Source organism: Dipodomys merriami, unplaced genomic scaffold, assembly GCF_024711535.1.
Source record: "Dipodomys merriami isolate MVZ:Mamm:240054 unplaced genomic scaffold, mDipMer1.0.p SCAF_2, whole genome shotgun sequence".
In the NCBI taxonomy this organism is placed as follows: Eukaryota; Metazoa; Chordata; class Mammalia; order Rodentia; family Heteromyidae; genus Dipodomys; species Dipodomys merriami.
Genome location: NW_027203381.1, coordinates 105,490,313 through 105,509,766, shown reverse-complemented (window position 1 = coordinate 105,509,766; position 19,454 = coordinate 105,490,313). Strand labels below are relative to the sequence as shown.

General features: G+C 33.3%; 1 non-coding gene across 1 annotated transcript; it reads left to right on the top strand.

Annotated features, from left to right (window-relative positions):
* Positions 1-15,143: 15,143 nt before the first annotated feature.
* LOC138832762 (U6 spliceosomal RNA) lies at positions 15,144-15,249 on the top strand. Its single transcript, XR_011373690.1, has one exon. It is a non-coding gene; the product is annotated as a U6 spliceosomal RNA (small nuclear RNA).
* The last annotated feature ends 4,205 nt before the right edge of the window (positions 15,250-19,454 follow it).

The following is a 19,454-nucleotide window of genomic DNA, read 5'->3' as shown; positions in this document are numbered from 1 at the left end:
AATTTCTATTTTGTGAATGTTTAAGGAATAACAATAGGTAATCCATGCATTTCTATGTACATCCAGTCACCTAAAGTGATAGTTGTTAAAAAAAATAATGGTAATCAAAAACATCCAGAGAGCAAAAAAGTGCAAGCATAGAACAAATAACTGCCAAAACATGCCATGCATGGTGATAAACAATGCCAAGGAGCAGTGTCTAGCACTGGTAGTGCCATGACAAATAAATGGCCTGTTAACTAAAGATTTAGCTGCATTTTCATTACATGGATAATAAATAAATAAATTAATTAATTAATTAATAGCACCTTGGTAGGCTCATGAGTAAGAAAGCCAAGCCACTGACCTCAGACCCAGCTATTCCCCCCCTTGATAATATATACAGATATAGATATACACCTGCATATATATTAGATATTATACATATATTATATAATTATTTTCATACATTTATACACTATAGTATGTATTCTACAAATCAATCATGTTAATGAATTATCCTACAATAAAATTTAAAATATTATTAAATTTCAGAAACATAAAGAAATTTAAAGACTTTAACCATGTTGACTTATTAAATAATTCAATAACATGTATATTTAATTGAAAGCAATTTTAAATGACAAGAAATAACTACCAATACTCCAATGTCAGTGTATATAAATAGAAAAAATAAACTTATAGGAATCTGTGTAAGTAATTTGAATACTACCATTAACCATAAAATCTTAAGCAACAGGAACAAAGCTAGAGGCATCACAACACTTGAATCCAAAGTATACTACCTTTGTAAAAGCCAAGATGGCTTTGGCTTTTGGTGTAAATCCTCACCAATGGAAATTTATAGAAAAACTAAATATTAAATTAATTTTCAAAAGCTACTGGTTATTGAGAAAAGCCCAAAAATAATGTATTTCAGAAAGGACAGCCTCTTCATAAAATGGTGCTGGGAAAGCTGAAAGTACATAGGCAAAAGAATGAATCACAAATCCTATTTTTTTTATGTTTCCTATTTCTTATTATTTACAAATATCAACCAAGAATAAATTCAAGACACAAATATATTTTATAGTTATAAACCACCAGAAGAAAATACAGGAAAATTACTTGAAAATATTGGTTCAAGGAAACTTTCATTGATAAGCTTCCCAAAACAAAATATACAAGTGAAATTATTCACTTAATCAACTTCTGCACAATGAAGAAAGCAAGTAATAGACAGAAGATGGGGCCTATAGAATGGAAGCAAATGTTTCCAAACCATAGGTCTAACAAAGAATATCTACAACATATAACAAGCTTGAAAAGTTAAAACTAAAAACACAATAATTCAATGAAAATGTGCAATTAAAATGATAAAAGTAGTCATCTCTCAAACAAAAAATACAAATGATCAACAAAAATACAAAAAACCCTCAGCATCACTATTCATCAGGGAAATATAAAAATGAACTATAGTGAAAGCACAAACTCTTCAAAAGAATGGTGCTGGGAATGCTGAAAATACATAGGCAAAAATGGTTTATTTATTATTATTAGTTTGATGCAGGTACAAAAGAAAGGCATTTTAGACTTGAAAATTTGGAGGGAAGGACTACTAAGTTATAAAGACAACTAATGGAAGGTAAGGACTATGTTAGTAAGGTTTATTTCTGTAGAGTTACCTTGTGTTGATCCACCATTCCTAGAGAGGAATTGCTCTCTTCTTCTTTGAATGACAAAGGGGATACTCTTAGCAAGGAACTGGGACGACTTCACAAAGCAAAAAAAGTTCCTTGTTTTTAAATAGAAATGAGAAAGGTAAGAATTCTTTTTATATCTATTAGAGGTGAATTGCCTCTGACTCAAAATAATCCTCACCTCATCATGGTACATAGTAAATTGGCAGGTTTTAAATCCCTTTAGTTCTAAGTGGTCAGCTGGTCCATATTTTTGGACCATGAACAAAGTAATGAAGTATATATATATATATATATATATATATATATATATATATATATATATATATATATATATGTGAGATAAGAATACATAAAACAATGCAATATTGTAATTGTTATAATAATCATGATTCATGAATTATGATGGGAAACTGAGAATTACAATGGTTTCCCATTGGTTGAGTTGATTATTTAAAGTTTTATTCATTTTCAAATGAGTACTGAACAAAGATTGCCTTCTCAGTCACTCAACTACTGTTACTACAGCTAGTCTCACATTTATGTAGCTTATTATGATACTAGAAGTAATGAATCTTTGGGAATAGTCATTTGCATTTTCATTGTGCTCTTATCATATTTAGTTTTCATTTATTACCTTATATACTCAACTATAATTTTTGTTGTTTCATGGTTTAAATGCCAGCAACCAGAGAAGTGATAAACAAGTTGGCACAAGATTCCTTAAAAATACTCTCTAGATGCTTAGGCAGCAGATGGCATCTAATAAGTTAGATTTCTATTGCAGTCATGAGTGAGCTATGATTAAATATTAAATCAACTCATGTTCTCACAAGTATCTTGATATCTTGTTTTATTTGGTAATTAAGCTCTGAATAGTCCAACTCTTACAAGCAATCAGTGCAATTCCATGTGTATTTTTGTTTGGTAAGAAATTATTATTTTTGAGCTTTTGCAGATAACTAACGTGACATCAAATTAGAAAATTCTATTCAAGATTTCATTTTACAACCATGTGATGAGCTTAGTATGTGATGATCTCTAAGGCAGGTGAAAGAAAAAAACACTGATAAATGCTTGTGAATAAATGTCAGTCATTATGAAAGTCAGTATAGAATTTGCTTAGAAATCTTTTAGAGTTCAGAACAATCATATAATCCTGCCATACTATGCCCAGGTATATACTGAGGAAATGTAAATGGGAGAACAACAGAAATATCAATAGCATACTGGTAATTTAACAGCACATATTTCAGTGCTGTTCACAGGAGACAAGTTATATAGTCAGCCTGGGTGCTCATCAGGTGATGAATGAGAAATACAATGTAGAATATTCACAATGGAATATCACATTTTGTCTTATATATGATGTTTAGTAAAGAGTTCTTGTAAATAGAATGTAGAAAGGAGATACAAGGGATGAGAAAGGGGATCAGGTAAAGGGATAAAGGAGAAAATATAAGGATAATGGGGCGAATAAGACTAAAGTACAAAATATGTATGCTTGAAAATGTCAAAATGAAACCCATTATTTTGTGCATAAAAAGAATGGGGTGCATTTGTATCTATTTTTGTATTTGCTCTATTAAACAATGAGGGGGAAACAAAATGAAAACCAATTATGTGAACAAATAATGTAAAATTCTGCTCAAAAGAAACTTGCCATATAATAGCAACACAACAACACTCATTTGAAAGGCTACATCATGGTGCTACTGATTTAGTGATTCATGTGTGATGGAGATAGACATGTTTGTCAGGAAGGAAGATGAGGACAACTTTTGGACGCTAATAATCTTGCATTTCTAGACCTATCTGAATAATCTGAAGATTTTGCTATGGTTGATACTACCTTGTTGTGGGTTTTCTGAATATATGATCATTAAATAAAACCATTTTGGTTACATTCAAACTCATGTTTTAAGATTATTTTTCTAATACTCTGGGGGATAAATAAAAATGTGAAAGTCAACAGAAAATTGTAGTCATGAACTAAAGAGACATCACTTTAAGAAGAACCAGTATTCTTGGGACAGAATACTTTGAGAAGAAATAAAAATTAATAATAATACTGAGCATACAGTACGAAATATGTCATATTGTCATTTTGTGTTTTAAAGGATTATGTGAAACATAAAAAGAAAATTTTCATCAGTGCATATACTTTTATCTACTACCTATTTGTGAATGTTTGAATTGGTCCTATTAGACTGATCTCATAATTACAATTATCACCATATTGCCTGTTAAAATTTGAAACTAATATATACTATAACACTAAATAAGTGCATTGTACAGTGATCAATAGCATGTTCTATATTCTTATTCATAAAGCTGTGTAAGAAATTGGCATACCTTTCAGAAAGCATAAACTAACATTAGGGAACATGCCCCGGGGAAGAAAGAAGTTATCTCCATCACTTTTTTTAAGCTGTATCAGTTGCCACTTTAAATTTTACATTTATCAGTCTTAAACAGTTGAATATAAGGTTTCCAATATTAAAATAACAGGTACTAATAGATCAATTACTGTCATATATAAACCCTGCAGCTAAAAATAGTCTGAGAAAAAAACTGCAATATTTTAGGAAAAGCAAAAACAATAGGATTTTATGTAGGATTATATGAACAGACATATGAAAGTTAAGAAATATCAAAGCTACAGGGTATTTTCACACATTATAATCTCTTCTGTATAACAAAGCCAACAAGGGATTATATATAATCCCTACAGCATATTATAGGAATTGTTTTACACACACGCAATTATTCCATCTGTTTGGCATAATTTAGTTTTTCTTTTTTAAACAAGAGATGTGAGATATTTTTTTTTGCCCATTATGGGGTTGAACTGTGGGACTGGGCACTGTCCCTGAGCTCTTCAGCTCAAAGTGAGTGCTGTGTCACTTGAACCACAGCACCACTTCCAGATCATATTCCTAAAGACCATCACAGAACATCCCAGTGAATAAGGCAATTTAGAACATATTTTCACAAAACCATTACAGGTATGTCACAAAACTATTACAGGTTAATTCCATTTCCCTTTAGTGTGTATGTGTTCATGGATTGCTTGTGAGCAAGAAAAGAAGTGGCAGAAATAGTACTCAGTTTCATTCAAGATGAGACCATTAAATTCCTTTTTTACAATATTTAAAGCTGTGACCCTGAGTTGTCCCAGAGGAAGTCACATAGGTCCTGTATCCACTGTACTGTGTAAAAAAAGCTCAGGTCACAGGAAGATACAATAGACAGGTTTTTACACTGACAAGTCAACTGACATTTAGGTTTCAATAAGCAGTGTCTACCATATATGTAAGATGTTTCTAAGTCCAAGTAACCAAGCTTCACTCAAACTTAAGGTAAGATGTAGGAAGAGTAACTAAAATGTCTTTATTCATTAATTATATTGGAAAAATAGACATTAGCTAAGTCCGTGGCTCTACAGTACAGCAGTTGTCTAAGAATTGAGGACCTGATTTCAAATAGTGCTGATAAAAAAAATAAGAATAAACGGAAGAGGAAGAGGAAGAAGGAGAAGGAGAAGAAGAGGAAGAGGGAGAAGGAGAAGGAGAAGAAGGAGAAGGAGAAGGAAAAGAAGAGAAGAAGAAGGAGGAGGAGGAGGAGGAGGAGGAGGAGGAGGAGGAGGAGGAGGAGGAGGAGGAAGAAGAAGAAGAAGAAGAAGAAGAAGAAGAAGAAGAAGAAGAAGAAGAAGAAGAAGAAGAAGAAGAAGAAGAAGAAGAAGAAGAAGAAGAAGAAGAGATGACAAGCTATTATTCAACGCCACCTATAATGTCAGATAAACTAACACAGCTAACATGATGTTGAACAACCTTGCAGTGTGCAAAGTGCCAGTGACATCGGCATGAGTTCATTCTACCAGCTCTCACGAGAGGGCTGCTGTGTTTAAATTGTGAACAAAAAGGGTGATATGAAGATAATATCCAAAATATGAGCATTGAATCTGAGAGAGGATGGAATTATCTTGGAAAAATTACCCATTTTTCAGTTTTCTTATTTTTTATTATCTTTAAGCAGTTGTAAAACCTATAAGCACAATGAATCTTGATCAATGTTATCTCCTTCATAATTCTCCATCCTTCAAATCCTACCCATCTTCTCAATTTTCTGTTTTCAGTTGTTGTTTTTTTAAATATAGATTGAATATTATGACTGCATTCACCCACCCACCCTTCCTCTCTTGGAAGTCTCAGAGATATAAAGAATACTGTATCTGACCTTTTAAGCTAGATAAGTGTATTATCTTTAAAATAAAAATCTAAGATACAAAGTTAAGGATAAAAGAATTTGAGCATTCAGTTTGTATGGTATGATCCAATCATTTTACCCAGAAAATTATTTTTGAACTCCAAATCAACATTTATCTTTGCAATAGAAATAACATTTAATGTATTCCAGTTACTTATTTTTATTCAATGTAATAAATTTTCAATTTCATTTGCGTACTGGAAATCAATAATGATATGTAAGAAAATACATTTAGTAATAAATTATCTTTTGGAAGGTACATATAGGGAGAAACTTAGCAACCACTTCAGGTGATTAAGATCAACTTGTTAGGAAAATATCCAGCATTTGATATGAGAAAAATCATGGATTTCTACAAATAGCTACATGCATTAAGAAGAATTAAACACAGCTTCTTGTTACTTAAAAAAAGTGAAATTATATAAAGCAATTGGTTTCAGAAATTATACAATAGCATCAGAAGACTGGAGTTACTGAAAGAGAAAAACCAGTAAGAAGACTTCAATAAATCCTGAATTCTGCCCACAGGCAGTTATTGGTCTGTAGAACAATTATTTTCCAGCTCCACAAAGCTGGGAAAATAGCAAGAGCTGTAAACTTAAGAAATTCCCAGAGCTTGCACATGTTGGTAAATATCTGAGCTCAAACCAGAGTGAAAGATGCACATAGCTGAGTGCTTTCTCTCAAAGTTTTTTTTATGATTATTCATTATCCCCTCCCTCTCCCCCTCCCCCTCCCTCTCCCCCTCCCCCTCCCCCTCCCCCTCCCCCTCCCCCTCCCCCTCCCCCTCCTCCTCTTTGTCCTGGTGTTCTAGTTCATTATTTTTTACTTAGCTCTTGCAACTGGTGCATGCCTCCATGGTCTGGAGAATTACAGAAAATTTACCTGCTCAACATTTCCTGAGTACAAACTGTGTAAAATAGAAGATAAATCCCGCCCTTCTACTGTTGCACTGTTAAATAAAACATTTCCTGGGTCTGATGATGGACACCCCGACAGTTGCTTGTTATAGAAGCCTTTGTGTTTCCATTCACACTGGGCATTCCGGAGAAGGAAGGGCAGCTTTCTACGTAGGCGCATATGCTTTTATATGTCAGTCTGACACTAGCTAGTGCTGCAGGCAGCGTGGATGACAAAAAGGACTATGCACTCACACAAAGTAACTTTACTGGAGATGAAAAGGCTCTGGGGCATTGGGTGCAATATCCACAAAGACGTTTAACATTTAAAGCACAAAGTGCAGGTTTAAAAAAATGTATAAAATATTCCCAAACATGGGTAAACTCTATTTTATGTATCTAAACCCTAAGTATTAACATACATGGGATTATGTGTAATATTATATCTATGTATGCTTGTATTGCTCTATTTTTGTATTTTTAGGTTGTATTATTCTTTCTTTATAATATTCATCTTGTGTAATAATGGGATAATACAGTGTACTGTGTTTAATACAGGTTTTCTATGTGAATGGACGTGGGGAAGGAGGTCAGGGGAAGAGAGTAGATGATGAGGAGAAGTGGAGGGGATGCAATCAGAATATTCAATGCTTATGGCACAAAACTAAGAAACTTGAGAGAAGAGGCTGTATTGGGAGGACTGGGGGAGAATGATGAAAGGGGTGGCATCAATCAAGAGGAACTGATCTGTTGAATAGTAACTTCTTTGCACAACTAATTAAAGATAATAAATGTTTATTTTTAATTACCAAATACTGGCTGGCTTGAATTCACAGAAATGTATTTTCATGCTATTAACCAGATAACTGCTTTCTTAATACTCTAACAACTCCCCTATGTCTTTCTCATCCAATTTTTTGTTCTTGTAGTCAACCATCACTTGCAGATGCATCACTCCACCTCTTCCTGTCTTTACCTGACCTTTTCTCTACATGCGTGTCATCTGCTTGCCTTCCAGAAAGGAACAGTCATTGGAATTCAGGCCCATTCTAATCTGGTATGATCTCATTTTAACTACCTGCATTTGCAAGGACCTTACTTCCGCAGGAGATGACATGATGAGACATGAATTGGGGAAGGACAAATACAATTTTTCACAGTAAAAGGTATTCGATGGCTGATTTTACATCCATGCTAGGATCTAAAGGAAGTTATATTGTTTTCCATATTTCAATTTTTAGTTTATAAAGGGGTATTTTATAAGTTTAAGAAAATGGGGGCTTTTAATGAAAATTATTGTGTAGCTCCAGTCAAGTGTATTTTTATTGAGAAATTTTCATTTTTAAAATCTAAAATATTTATTTTAATAGAAGTCATTTATTTTCTGGAAAGATACTCCATGTCATGTCATGCTCTGGTGGGTGGTGATCAGCTAGTCTCTTTTCTTTGAAACCTCTATGTGAAGCCGTGAAATTACTATCATATAAAATACAGTGGCAAGCTTGTATAATTTGTTATATATTCTCAGAAAATGATTTGATTGAATTTCCATACTAAAATAGCAGATTTTAAAAAATGTGTCTCTAATTTACTGTATAACATATTGCTTTCAGTCTCACTTATCAGGAAAGATATTATCTTTTAAAGCATCAATTTAAACAGAATAACTAAGCTGAGTAATAAGGAAGGTAACTTTCTTATAAGCTGATATTCCCTTGATTTCTGGGCATTAGTAAATAATGAAACATCACAATAAATTTACTCATATAGTGATTTCAAAGCCCCTTATAATTGACTTTAATTATTTTATCACATTTAATTCTTTTGTCACATTTACTCACTTAGATATGTTATATTATCAGTTTGCTATAAAATTATAATGCTTTAGAAGATTCAATCATTTAAAATAAGTTCTGTTTTCAAAGTACTATTTATACAATTAACCTGAAAAGTCTGATATTAAATCATTCTAAAGTACTCTGTCTTTTTACAGAGCTAATAATCACTTTAATTCTAGACTCATATGAATAGAACATAAGTGTATTCATTTACTATTCTCACTGAATAAATAATAACCACAACAATAATAGCATATTTGAGATAGAGACTAATCTGGGAAAAGATCTTCAATGTCTCAGTTGTCACACAATTATTTAGCTATGAGAAATTACAGACAACACTTGCTAACTGAGATGACAATAGGTTCCTATTGTTTGCTTTGAGTCAGATTTAGTCTACATACATAATCATCACTCATCTCTACCTTCTACTCTAAGAAATATTTTTTGAGATCCCACCTCACTTCAGTTAGAATGGCTATAATCAAGAAATCTAATAACAACAGATGCTGGAGGGAATGTGGCCAAAAGGGAATCCTACTGCATTGTTGGTGGGAGTGTAAACTTGTTCAACCACTTTGGAAAGCAGTATTCAGGTTCCTCAAAAGACTATACCTAGAGCTCCACTTTTTGGGCATTTACCCAAAGAAGGCCACACTAAAGCTACCAACACAACTATGTTTATTGCAGCATTATTCACCATAGCTAAGATATGGAACCAACCCAGATGTCCCTCAGTAGATGAACATATCAAGAAAATGTGATATATATATATATATATATATATACATACATATACATATATATATATATATATATAATGGAATTCTATGCCTCCATCAGACAGAATGACACTGGCCCATTTGTTAGGAAATGGAAAGACTTGGAAAAATTATATTAAGTGAAGTCAGACCTTTTCCTTTATTTGCAATAACTAGTATAGGTCTAGGGCAAGCAGAAAAGGTCAAAAGCTATGTACATATGATGGTGCTAAGCTAAATGAACCCCAAGATAGGGACATAAGAGGTTTTATCTTTGTTGCTGTTGTTTTGAATGTACTTATAAAGTACTGTGTGATTTTGTTTCTTTTGTTTGACCTTCCCCCATGGTATAACTTCTGTTTTCTCTGTAGTTGATTCTGATATCCTGCATCTGGTATATACATTTTTTTCTAATTTGGGGAAGGGAAGGGAAATAACAAAATGCTGAAACAAGGATACTGGTTAACCCATTGTAACAATGAGATATACAAGATACTGTTGAAAACAAACTTTACAACTTCTGGGGGGCAGAGGGAGGAGTTGGGAGGTGGGAAGGGAAGGGATGTTAGGGGAAATAAAAGGAGACGGTAACAGTGATCGAGAGGAAATATATTCATTACCTTACTCATCTGTAACCCATCTGTACAGTATCTTCAATAAAAATACATTAAACATAAAAAAGAAATATTTTGATTTGGGGAATAAGTTTAATGACCACTACTGATGCTGCTGGCTTTCCTTTTCTTGTAGGTGCAGAGATTTACTCATGTTCTAAGCATATCTAACTTTTCAACTAGAGAATCCATAATGAATTCTATTTTCTAATCTATTCAGTTGCATGTTCACAGACTCCAAAAATATTTATATGAGTAAAATTAAAGAGAAATAGATTTTTCTACACAGATCCCAATCTAATTCAACAGTCATGTTTAGCTTTTAAGCTTTACTTATTTATTATCTATTGTTTCATTATTTATTTATTTATTGGTGGGGGATTTGAACTCTGGGCCTTGGTGTTGTACCTGAGCTCTTCAGCTCAAGGCTAGTGCTCTACCACTTGAGCCACAGTGCCATTCTCATTTTCTGGTGGCTAATTAGAGATAAGAGTCTCACAGATGTTCCTGCCCAGGTTTGGCTTTGAACCACAATACTCAGATCTCAGCCTCCTGTATAGCTAAGATTACAGGCATGAGCTACCGGTGCATGGCTAAACATTATTGTTATATAAACCATTACCTATATTTTGAACAAAACAAATTGAATTGGAAATAAGTTATATTTTTCAACATTCCTTTAAAATAGCTCTGAAATTCATGCTATCTCCTCAGTTTGAGTCACAAACATGCCATCAGAAGTGAGGAACATGATAAAAGTCTCTGGACATCCACAGTGGACATTCTTTCCCCCACAGTGGATCTGAGTACAGTGGTCTGAGTGCAGACCCCTTTGTCATGCACTCCGTTAAATTCAAAAAGAAACCTGATGATTCCTACCTTACAGCTGCTCATATACCTCCTTTAATATGCTTTGCAGTTGACAGAGGTTTAGTACAATTCACGTGATTCCTGCTATGAACTCTCCAGCAATCTGTGCCACAGATAACTTATTTGCTTTCCAAAGTTCTAGCTTTCTTGGTAATCTTTGATCAATGTTATCTTTGGCTTTTGACTATGCATTTATAGAAACTTCTCGTTGTCTAAATACATTTTGTTCCCAAATCCATTTCATCACTTCAACATATAATTCTTTTGCTCAGATTGTGTTCTATCCTAAAACAAGAATTTCCCAGCTGGGTGAAAAGTGTAAGAATCCAAAATAATTCAGGGGACTCATTTACAGTCCATGTGTAAGTGTGTGTGCATGTGTGCATGTGTGTGTTTGTGTGTATATACAGTGTATATATGGTGTATATACATTTGTATATACAGTGTATATACAAGTGCTATTATATAGTCATATAGATATAATATGCAATCCACTTGTAGTAAACCAATTTGATCCTACTTACAGAGTAAATTTAGCTATGTATTCATGCGGGGTTTTATTTTTCTACTAAACCTTTGGTCAAAACATGGAGCATCTGAGTTTGCTTTACACTGTGCAATGATGAAGGCTTCAGTGACTATATGTACTCTATCACTTTTAGTTTTTCAAGTTTTCCCTCCCATAACTTTCTATGTGTTATGCCAGGGTTGCATGTCCTGTGTATAGAAACTCCATTTGTGTGGATATGGATGTCCAGATGGTTTTGTATTCAATAATAAATAATATCCCCACCTTTGAGAACAGTGACTAGAACATAATAACTATTAAATATTCCGAAATTATCAACTTACTTGATGAACACGGTAACCTAATCGAAGAGGTGATTAAATAGATAATTAGGAATGATATGACATTTAGAAATGTCTCAGTGATAGTGACAAATGATATGGTTCTGTCAGGATAAGGACAGATTTTAAGTATTCAGTCTAATAAACTTTTTAATAATCTGGTTTAACATAGATCATTGATATTATGTAATTCATCAAGTATGGCCATAAAGGAGGAGAAATGATGCAATATTTGTCTTTATTTCAAACAGCAGCAATGACACGAGACTGCTAATGAACAACTAAAAGTTACCTCAAGGAAGGAGAATGAGGGCAACTCACCGTTCACTGTCCCCAGCCAGTGTAAGTTGAACAGATTCAGTATGCACTGAGTATAGATTCACTCATTTAATTCAATATCTACCACAATCATGCCTCAATAAATATTTGTCTTTGTGTATAAATGAATGATATGTCTCAAAGAATTTTGAGAAAAGACATTAAGAAAAGCCATATATTGCTTCTAAATTTACTTTTATTTTTTCCAATCTGCTACTAAAATGATAATTGTGAAAGTTATATAATTTATGGAAATTATCATGGAAGACTTAGTGATGCATTGGCAATATATTGGCTACATATTGGCTCTAAATTCCTTAGGTATAAATGTCTCAAAACAGCTATTAAAGTTATTAAAAAGACTTTTGTGTGTCTTCAAATGTGTAAATCAATAACATTTAGAATATCCTTGCTTCTTTTGCAGAACTTCTGTTTAATCAGTCATCAATATATAAGATAATATATTTTATCAGATCATGAAGATATTAACTTATAGCATGAATATCAGAAACAAAATTTTGAAAAGCAGCAAGAATGCATACATTAATTTTCTTAGGACAAAAAATTCCATGTGAAATAAAAATTAGTATCTTAGAATGCCTCCCTGTTTTCAGAAAAACAATCTAAAACTTTAATTGCTAAAATTCAGTAGGAAAATAGAACTTCTTGTAAATAATTTTATTATAGGTCACTGAAAAAGAAAATAGGATAATTGTAAACTAAGAAAGAAATAATAAGAACATATAGACCTAACAGAATTTAAAAGAAAGAATTTTTCAGCTCTGAAGAGCATTGGCATCCAGTATGTGAAGTGAGCTATTTTCCCTAAGCAAAAGTTTGTTAAAAAGTATTTCCTTTAAATTATTTATTGGAATTATATTGCTTATAAAAATATACCTATATATTTATTCAAAAGAGAAAATCTGGTATTGGTAACATAATGAATTCAGCCATCAAGGGAATAAATAGGCAAAAGTGTTGCTCCATGTTTGCAAAGAAATGAAACCCAGAGTCACTCTCAACTTACTCCATGTACTGCCTAAGCCCTGAAAAAAATATTTCCAATGGGAAGATGAAACATTGCAATCTCTGGATCCTCTTACAGGAAAATAACCTTATGTCATTGGTTAGAAATCACTGATAGACTCCAAATTATCAACTGTAAAGACAGTGATAAAACTAACTGAACTGTTTTAAATTAAGGAAATAAGAATGTCCAATCAAAAATGGCATAGGAAAGTCAGTAAAATAATTTAGAGAAAATGGATGTTCCCACTTCCCACAAATTGAAATAAACTGACATGGAAACATGACAGAAGTAAGTAAAATATGATTATTAAAATAAAATTAATATATGAACAAAATTTTAGTTTTGTCATAGAATAGAACATGAGCTACCAGTCATATATATCCCTTAATTACCAAAGAAATACAAATCAAAACCAAAGTGACTACAGAACATCATAAACCTAAGACTAAAATACCATATCTTGGTAGTGAAACAGAGTGCTAGAATTTTGCTTATGGTGTTGGGAACAGTAAAGGCTAATAACTCCTTGGTATTACTAAAGCTCAGCTGATTATGTTTACAGCAATATTTATTTTGCAGAAATCCATTCTTACCCAAAATGTGGTATAGAATTATATTTGCAAATTAGGGGCTGATTATAATCACAGCAATTCCCCTTGTTTAAAGCCATAGAGGGAGATTTTAAATAGATTTTTTTAAAGATTCAGGAAATTGGAAATACAATGATGCAAGCTAGCATAGTACAATACAGTTAACTATAATCAAGGTTATTAAAATTTCTATAAACATCACAACCTCTTTGTCTCTCAACCTACTTCATACACATAAGGTTCTCTATTTGTAATAGAGAGGGTGAAAGGTGGGTTTTAGTGACATTATCAGTATATTTTCTGTCCTTCTATAATAATTTATTCCAAGGAAAAGACACAAATAAATATCATAAATCCTATACACAAGTTGCTGTTTTGATATTGGTCAACATTTACCATTTCAGAACACCCCATTTTAGAGCACCCCAACCATTCTTTAAAATATTTGCTTGAGGTATTACTACTGCCATCAGAGCTCACCATATCTGTGCCATGTATATAGGGCAGGCTGACAATTTGGAGCTCTAAAACCCCCAGGAATAGCCCTCAAGACAAATGGTAGCTGGCTAATAAACATTTAGTTTTTTCTTCACTCAGATCTGAAAGTTGTACCTTGTGGGTTCTATTCTCTCTCTCAGGTTTCCCAGTAGGACTGATCTCTAGCAAGAATAACTTGCTGGAAAATATAGTACTTATTGTCATCTTTTTGTTCCCCCCCTTTTATTGCTGATCTTACTTTCCAGTGGTTCTAGATTACTTCCTCTAATCCATGAATTCCACAAAATACTTGCATTAATGTAGTCTTTTTTGTTACCTGGTGTTTTAATTAAGATTTTAGCATTTTTTATTTGTTTTTAAATAAGTTTTTTATTGTGAAAATACTGTACAGAGGGGTTACAGTTACATGAGCAAGGTAATGAGTATATTTCTTATCAAGCATTGTTGGCTCCTTCTTGATTTTTTTTCATTTTTATACATTTTTTATTTTAAAATACTGTAAAGATGGATTACATTTACATGAGAAAGGTAATGAGTACATTTCCTCACAAGCATTGTTACCTCTTCCTTTATTTCCCCCCTTTCCCTCCCAGCTCTGCAAGTACACTACCCCTCCTCCCCCACCTAAATTGTAAAATTAATTTCTCAACATAGTGTCTTGTGCATCTCATTGTTACAATGGGTTAACCCATATTCTTATTTAAACATTTTGTTTTTGCCTTCCCCTCCCCGAATTAGAGAAACGTATATACAAGATGTAGGCGCACCAGCTTCAAATACAGTGAAAACAGGAGTTATAACATTGGGGAGAAACATATAAAGAAACAAAAAAATCACATCATACGGTATAAGTATGTTAGAAATAATACCAAGACAGAAAAAAAAAAACTTGTGTCCTTATCTTGGGGTTCATTTAGCTTAATGTTCTGTGCTTAATCCTGCAGCCCATATACTAACATTGGAACAATATAGAGAAGATTAGCATGGCCCCTGCACAAGGATGACACCCAAATTCGTGAGCGATCCATATTTTTACAACAGATGCTGGAGGGGCTTTGGTCACAAGGGAACCCTACTGCATTCTTGGTGGGAGTGTAAACTTCTTTAACCACTTTGGAAAGCAGTATGGAGGTTCCTCAAAAGACTCCACATAAAGCTCCCCTGTGATCCAGCAATCCCACTTTGGGGCATTTACACAAGTGATTACAAACAAGACCACACTAAAGCTACCAGCACAGCTATATTTATTGAAGCATTATATACCACAGTTAAGATATGGAACCAAACCCAATGCCCTTCAGTAGATGAATGGATCAAGAAAACGTGGTAAATATATACAATGGCATTCTATGCCTCCATCAGACAAAAAAAATGGCATCACCCAATTTGTTAGGAAATGGAAAGACTTGGAAAAAATTTTACTAAATGAAGTAAGCCAGGTCCAAAGAAACATAGATCCCATGGTTTCCCTTATTTTCAATAGCTAATATATGTCTTGGCTTATCAGAAAATGTCAAAAGCTATGTGCATTTGTCCTCCTTGATTTTTTTAATAATTTACTTATTTTTGTTTATTTATTTAATTTTTGCCAGTCATGGGACCAGAACTGTGGGCCTGGACACTGTCCTTCAGCTCTTCAGCTCAAGGCTAGCACTCTACCACTTAAGCCACAGCACCACTTCTGGATTTTTCTGCTTAGATGGTGCTAAGAAATCGAACCCAGGGCCTCATGTGTAAGGCAAGCGCTCTACCACTGAGCCACCTTCCCAGCCCAGATATTAGCAATTTTTTGATTATCACAAGAATGTATTTTATTTTCTTAATGGTTGATATTGTAGGACCATTTGATGGTCCATAAGACATGTCCCATAGGGCAAAGTCCAAATTCTTGAACTGCCCTGAACACCGTATTATATGGTGAGGTTTAAAAATGAATGAATACATGTCTTAATAAACAGGTAGCTTCTCAGTGTATAAATATCAAAACATGCTTCTTTAGTAATCTCATTGGTACTTTTCCTTTTAGTTATATATATATTCAAATTTACTTACCATTATTTCCATATTGGTGCAGAAAATTATATTTCTTATTCTGGGAGCATGGTCTAATATTGCAAATAATTGTGTATCTGCAAAGACCTCAATGAACTGGACCTGGATAAGAATATATATATATATATATATATATATATATATATATATATATATATATATATATATATATATATATATAGCAACTGGCAGTCAGGAACTGTGAGCTAAAGCTTGTTAGAAAATGCCACCTAAGGAACATAAGTCTCTAGATAATAACAGGAAGAGATTTCTTCCAGCTGTGTGAGGGACTCTATGAAGTATTTTAGAGACCTATTTATTCTACATCAGAGAAGCATATCCAACATGGTGCTCAGGAGATGCTTTCAATGTCCACAAATCTTAGCTTTCTCTCAAGTGTTTGGTTGTCTGTTTTTCTGAAACTCTCAGTGAGGCTTTAAAAGATCTTGCCTGTGTGAATTTGAGAGGAAAATATGATTGTGTTTTTTCGAACAGAGACAAATATTATTCTCTTTTTACTCAAAAATTATAATGGCTATCATGGGCTTAGACAATATAAAGAATGAAAGAAAATAATTTAGCACATCATATTTTTAATTTTCAACAAAATTATTGCTAATGTAGCAACAGAGAGAGCATTCTAATCCAGCAAGTCAACATGGACAGATGGAGAGTGAAATCGTGAGTGAAATAATTTTTATATATTTTTTGAGGATAAAATGAAGATAAATCCATTATTTTAAAGCATCCATATCTATTTTGAATTATGTTAGCTACACTTTTCTGCCAAGGGCCTGAGACATCTTTAAGCACTGTCCAAGTCCCTACAAATAATACGTTAGGAGAAACTGAATTATAGATATAGCCTTCTGGACTCAAGTAAGTATGGCCTACTAGAAATTCCCACTCAATCAGATATGACCAATCTTAAAATAGGAAGCCCAGAAAAGTTTAGATTTCCATAAAAGATAGATTACCAAGGAGTTTAGCTTTCCAGGAAGTTGAAATTTCCAGGTCCTTGGTTCAGAGAAAGAAAAGAAGACAGAATTTTAAGGAATTCATTCTCCTTCACTTCAAATTTCTGGTGTAACTCAGGACTATGCTCTTTAACCATAGCTAACTAATAAAAGAAGCAGAATATAGCACTAGCTACCAAAATAAACCTTCCTCATCTTCTCACCATTGAAAAGGTGAAAGAAACTCTGGTTTGAAACAGTAAATCCATTATATTGCTGCTTACATTCACATTTTATAATTAATTCTGATGTCCACCTTTAATCCCAACCCTTGGAGGCTGATGCAGCATGACATCAAACCCAACCTGGGCAATATAAACAAATATGTGACTATTAATGTGGACTTTTTTGTGAGTAATGTTATTTAGAGGGTAAAATACATATACCAGTGTTCTAAATTTTATTTTATTTAGTGATTTTAACACTGATAGGGTTATCTGGCTTAATTAAGAATTCCAAAATTGGCCTTTTTTTATTGTAACCATGATGTACAGAGGGGTTACAGTTACATAAGTAAGTTAATAAGTACATTCCTTGTCAAAGATTGTTACTACCTCCCTTATTTTCTCATACTTTCCCTCCCCCTCGATTCTCCCTCCTCACCCCAAGTTGTAAAGCTCATTTCCAACACAGTGTCTTGTATCACCATTGCTTTGATTCACCTTTAGTCCTTTGTCTCATCATTTTATCCTTCTTCCCTTCCCCAAATCAGATAAATATAAGTACAGGATACCAAAATAACAAACAGTGAAAACAGAGGATAAACCTAAGGGGAACCTCACATAGTATATTTAATGCCCCTCAATGTAATCACATTTTCTTAAAGCCAGTGGTTTACTTCAAAGAAAGAAAACAAATCATACAACTTTCTTATCTATTGCCTCCAAGGATGCTTCCTCTTTTAAAGGTCAACTGCTGGTAAACATGTTGGGTTCTGATCAATAGTTTCTCTGTGGAAAGCAGAAAAGGCAAAAGATCTACCTGTAATGAGCAGATAGCTATGACTCCCATCTGTGATGTGAAGATGTGCTGACTCAAAAACAAAGACTCTAGGCCAGCCACAAAAGTAATTTTTCTCAGTTAAGACCTGTGATTGAGACAGTATCTGCCCCTTTCCCCTCAATACTGGAGATCCAGTCAGCTTAGTGAAGTCACTTTCCTTACTCAATTATAACTGTATGGTAAAGTCTGACACCTGACATTGAATAAGATGAGCAGTTTTAAATCCCTTAAGTGTAAGTTGCAAAGTATTAGTTAAAGATATTGGAAATTTGTGAATAACAAAATGAAAGGAAACAGTTTCAAAAGATCTGTGTAAACTTATTGTGTGATGAAATCCAAATGATTAGTGTAAATACAATCTTTTCCTAATTATTCAATATGGCAATATTGAATAATTTTGAGATTTTAGCCTAAGAACTGAGACAGTCTGGGAAAGAGCTTAACATAAATTAAAAAATGGAAGAATAGAATTTCATTGTGTATACATATCACATTTTCTTTATCCACTCTTCTACTGAGAGGTATCTGGGTTGATTCCATATCTTGGCTATGGTAAACAATACTGCAGTGAATGGTTGTGCTGTTAGCTTTAATATGGCCTTGTTTGTGGTCTATTAGCTAAATGTCCATAAGAAAGATTGATACTGTACCATTCATAAGGAAATGGAAAGACTTGGAAAAATTATATTCAGCTGGAAAGTGTTCTTGAGATTATCCAGATGTGCTTCTTTATTTTAAAAGTAAATTATAGCTGAGCACCCATAGCTCTTTATTAGAATCCTAGTTACTCAGGAGGCTGAAATTCAGAAGATGATGTTTGGAGCCCAGCACATGCAGGAAAGTCTATGAGACCCATCTCCAAAATACCCCACAGAAAGTTATCCTTTGTGAAATACAGTTCCAGCTGAGCAAGCGAGCCAAGCAGCTATGAAGCCCTGAGTTCAGATACTAATACATGCAAAAGAAAAAGTGAATTCATATTTCTACTAACTGCTTATAGTAACATACTCATTTTGTAAATTAAATATGTGTTAAGTATTTTTGAAATACTCATTTTAGCAGTTTGTAGTTATGCCTTTACTATAATCTGAGGTTACATGTAGGATTACTATTAAAGTAGCACTGCTATTGTTTATATGATGAGATGTATAATGCTAATGAATTACATG